This window comes from Aplidium turbinatum, chromosome 11, assembly GCF_918807975.1.
Source record: "Aplidium turbinatum chromosome 11, kaAplTurb1.1, whole genome shotgun sequence".
In the NCBI taxonomy this organism is placed as follows: domain Eukaryota; kingdom Metazoa; phylum Chordata; class Ascidiacea; order Aplousobranchia; family Polyclinidae; genus Aplidium; species Aplidium turbinatum.
In genome coordinates this window covers 13,692,141-13,696,773 of record NC_137482.1, presented here as the reverse complement: position 1 = coordinate 13,696,773, position 4,633 = coordinate 13,692,141, and positions in this window count along the sequence as shown.

The window sequence follows — 4,633 nt, the reverse complement described above, 5'->3', positions numbered from 1 at the left end:
CCTTGTTGGTTTTGTACTTGTGCTGTTATGTTAGCATGGTTGGCTCTAACACTATATATCAAATATTGCGGTTAACCTGGACTTGCATGCAGAGCTGGCCAGGTGCAGAATTTTATGTTGAGATTTGTGAGCAACTGAAAGTAACTAGTAACTGTAACTAGTAACGGTAACTAGTTACTTTTTAAAATTAGTAACTGTAACGGTAACTCAGTTACTATTTTGGCCAAGTAACTGTAACTGTAACTCAGTTACTTTTGAAAGTAACTTTGCCCACCTATGATCACGCATGACCCAGATCAGACTGGTCCACTAGAGATGCAGCAAACCCAAAAATTTTATCCGCACACCGCACCGCAACTGACTCATCTATCCGCGCACAGCACCGCAATTTATCTGAAACTTTGACACTGCACCGCACACCGCAAATTACAAAATTTTTAAAAAATATCTTAACGCGTTATTTTTTAGAAAGTCAACTGTAGCAAAAAGCACCCATGGCATATAACTGGTAACCTACCCAGTACAGTTGTGCACTAGTTGACTAGGGTAACCAGATCATATTCTCTTATCAGCAATGCATCTAAGTTCTAAGACATAATACAAACTAAGACAAATAGAATGTTCCTGGATCCAGTATCAGGACTTTTGAACACTTTTTGTAAGCAATGATGCAATTTTAATGTCAGTGGCTATGTGAACTACACACACAAGAGTAAAACTTATAGCCTGAACTCACTGGGCTAACTGTTATAGTAACTAATGCGGTACTTGCGCTGGGCCTATAGCCTGGTAACTGGGAGCTGAGCTTATCAGCTAGGCTATTAACCAAAAACATTCGTACAGCTTCCCTGACAAGCCAGCCCCAAAACCCTGTCAGTGTCAACTGCAAGCCATAACTTTCATTTGCAATTTTACATACCTTTCCAGCTTAGAATTTCCGAAGGAAAAAAAACTGATCCGTGTTTCCAATTTAAATTTGAAGTTTCATAATTGATTTTCTTGAAAAATTGAAAGTTTACGTTTACGAAAGTTTAATTTCTTGAAAGTTTACGCGGCAAGCGGCGCGGCACGGCTTTGTCATTTCAACCTTCCACGCGGCGCGGCTCGCGGCAAAAAAGTAAAAAGCGGCCGCGTACGCGGCGCACTATGGTCCACTACGTTAATAACTTCTTGAAAATTTTAATATTTGTTTCTCGTTTATTACCGTACAAAAGCTGCTGTAAAAGCACATCATTTCTGCATCATCATCATCAGCATTAGTCAAAATTATTTCATAATGTGAGCAGTTAGTAGGCTACCAATTCTCACGCCACCTCCTGTATTCAAAACCACATAAAAGCTTTTTTCCCCAGAAAAAGACTCACTTTGAAGGTAACGCATCAGGCAAGCTTGATATAGAGATAAGGCGTTAGCCTATGTGCTTTCTTAGACACTAGTTTATTTTTCATAATTTCACATTTTTAATAAGTTACAATTCGAAAGAAAATAAAGTTTTCGGTGTCACTGGTTGTTAAAAGCAAGTAACAAAATCGTCCTATATTTTACTGAGATTGGCCTCGAGTGGGAAAATGTAGGGCACTTCCCTTTCACAAAAGTTCGGGGTGACGAAGATGGTCGCCAGATAAACTACGTGATCGAATTGAGAAATCCAGCTAATGATGAGCTACCTGTTCAATATCTAATTCTTGCATTCCTGTAGGCAAAGTTCCGTTAGATAAAATTCGATGTCTCTCACAACAGTTTGTGAGTTTTCCGATACCTTCCGAAAACTATTTGGGAAGGGTTGCCACCTTTTATTAAATCATCTTTAAATAAAATAAAAGTAACATTTAGATTACATAGAAGCCCATCTCAAGCCTTTATCTACCGGGTTCGTGTAAAATACCATTAATTTGCAACAACTACAGAGCGGCTTCTCGAAAGTCGTGAGTTTATTCATGGAATGCAAAAATCGTCTTCACAGAAACTGGGATGATAGAAACACAGCTCAAGTTGTATGAGAAGGCATAGCCGAAAACATACTCGTGCGAAACAAAATCTCACTACTTATAAATATCACATTATTTCAAGCGTTGGTGTTTTTAAAACTAAACCTTTAAAATAGTGAAGTACACAAACACAAAAAATCAAGCACCAAATAATAAACTCAATGCAAACAAAAGTAAAACAAAACATGTAGTCAAAAAGTTAAAGCTAACATCGATGTTAAACGTTCAAATGTCGAAAATATATTCACACTTGTCGTTTCTTTCACGTTCATTATTATGCTACGTGGTAGGCTGACAACAGAAAGTTTCGAATTGTCACTGGGTTTTACTTAGAGTACCATTAAAAAACCTTTTGGTTAGTGCTAATCAACAACGCAATGTAGCCTACTGCCTCCTGAGTTGTAAAATAACTACTTTCAATTTCATTACATCTAATGATATTACAAAGTTTAAAGCAGCCTTGATTTAAAGGTAGCCACTTTAACAAGTCGAAATTCTGCCACTGAAATTGACTAGAATGAAACCGCCAACCAATCATAAGCTACGGTTCAAGTGACGTAAAAAATGGAGTTTCTGTCTAGATATAGGCAGAATACGATGCTGGTGTTGAATCTTCCATATAGGCTACAGTGAAAAAACAAACTGAGTTGACAATGCAATAAAGATAAGACTGGCTTGATCAGACTTTTATCATAAAATCAGATAAAAGAAAACCACTCCATGTCAGATGCTTAATTGTTGAAGCTAACGAAACGAAGCGATATCTAGATGTTATAAAAAAGACGTACGAGCGCACTTTGCATATGCCGTATATCGTAAGTGCATGAACAGTCAGTCGTAAGATGCCAATAAACATCATTAGCATAATATACGATTTTTGTGCTCAACAAACGAAAAAAGTTGTTTCATTGTAACCCGCCTAGGCCATTGCTGATACTCTGATACTGAACATAAAGTCTAACGATCCAACGACGTGGAATCATTCATAAACAATCGCAGTGCATTTCCAACAAAAATATCCGGAAAACTTCCTCTCGGACAACTGCCCCCCTCGTTACTCGTTATATTTGACCGAAGAAACGTTTTACAGCAAATTTCAGAGTTTTTTTTGTTTTTTCGATAACTGAGAGCACTAAAATAAATGTAGGCTAATGGTGGTTCAAAGCAAAGAAGCTGCAATTCTCCAACATCGGTATTCATAATGATGTAATAATGCCGCATTGTGATGTCATAGTAGCGCAAGGCCGTAGTACAATGCCAGCAGTTTAGTTGAACATGTGTAATAAAAAATTGGTAGTTTTAAAATAAAGTTGTAGACATGGGAAAGAAAAAAGGTCTGAGTCCCAGAAAGAAATGGCAAATTAATGTACTAATCAAGCACAGTTGGATCTGAGTCCCAGAAAGAAACAGCAAATTAGTGTTCTAATCAAGCACAGTTGGATCTGAGTCCCAGAAACAAAGGGAAAATTAGTGTTTTAACCTGTTAAGTGCGTTAGACTACAATTGTCGTCCGAGACAGTCGCTCTTGCTGTGCGTAAGACGACAATTGTCGTTTTCGTGATCGCAGCTATTCATAGCGCTTTTAATTTCGCTTTTCTCTATTCACTTTGTCTGGAAGGCGCAATTATGACGTGTGAAGAAACATAGATGCATTGTTTACATTACAATAACGATTGCAGTCTGAATGAAATCATTAATCCCTAAATCACTCTATTACAATATTAGGTAGCTTCTGCACTCACCTACAATATAACCACAATTGCAAGAATAAGATTTCATCTTGAACGGTTTCTTTTTCTGAAATAGCTTTCTTCCGGTGTATAAAATTCGAACCACATCATACGCGTTTAGTCAGTGTGAAGTCATTTTGATATAATATGCAAGCCGTTTCAGAAATATTTTGTTGTGTTCGAAAACATATTTTGTAGCATAAGTCATTCATTCATGTGTCCTATAAATGCTTAGAAATTATTCTGTTCTGTGAGCTGATATATTTTTTTCCTCTTCATAATAAACAACTAGTTGAATAATTTCACAAAGGTGGAAGGTATAATCACTTGAGAGTAATGCGATTACACCAGAAAACAATAGTCCAGCCGGAGACTTCTCCGCAATAGTCGATGAAAAGGTAAAGCAATAGACACAATAGGAAATTGAACAAAAGCGTTAACGGGTGAATCAAGCACAGTTGGATCTGAGTCCCAGAAAGAAAGGGAAAATTTGTGTTCTACTCAAGCACAGTTGGATTTGCGTCCCAGAAGGTAAGGGCAAATTAGTGTTTTAATCAAGCACAGTCCCCTCAAGCAGAAAGATATAGCCAAAAAAACTAAACGTGTCGACTCTGGCATTGAAGGATAGAAGAGCCTCTTGTAAGAAACAAAAAAAGAGATTTGCTGTAAAATTGTCTAAAAAAAAGTCCATAATAAATTGTCCAGTACTGCAACACGACAGTAGTTTGAGATTTGTTATAACACGAGAATAGTTTGAGATTTGTTCGGAAAAGTTGACAGACTGTTGCGTTTTCAAGGCATTATAGTTTAGTGACAATTGGTTGGTTTAATCGACACTTTGTGTTTTTTAGTGTAATATTGTTAGTTAGTTTGTAAGAAAATTAGAAACTACACCTAATAAAATTATAGAATTTG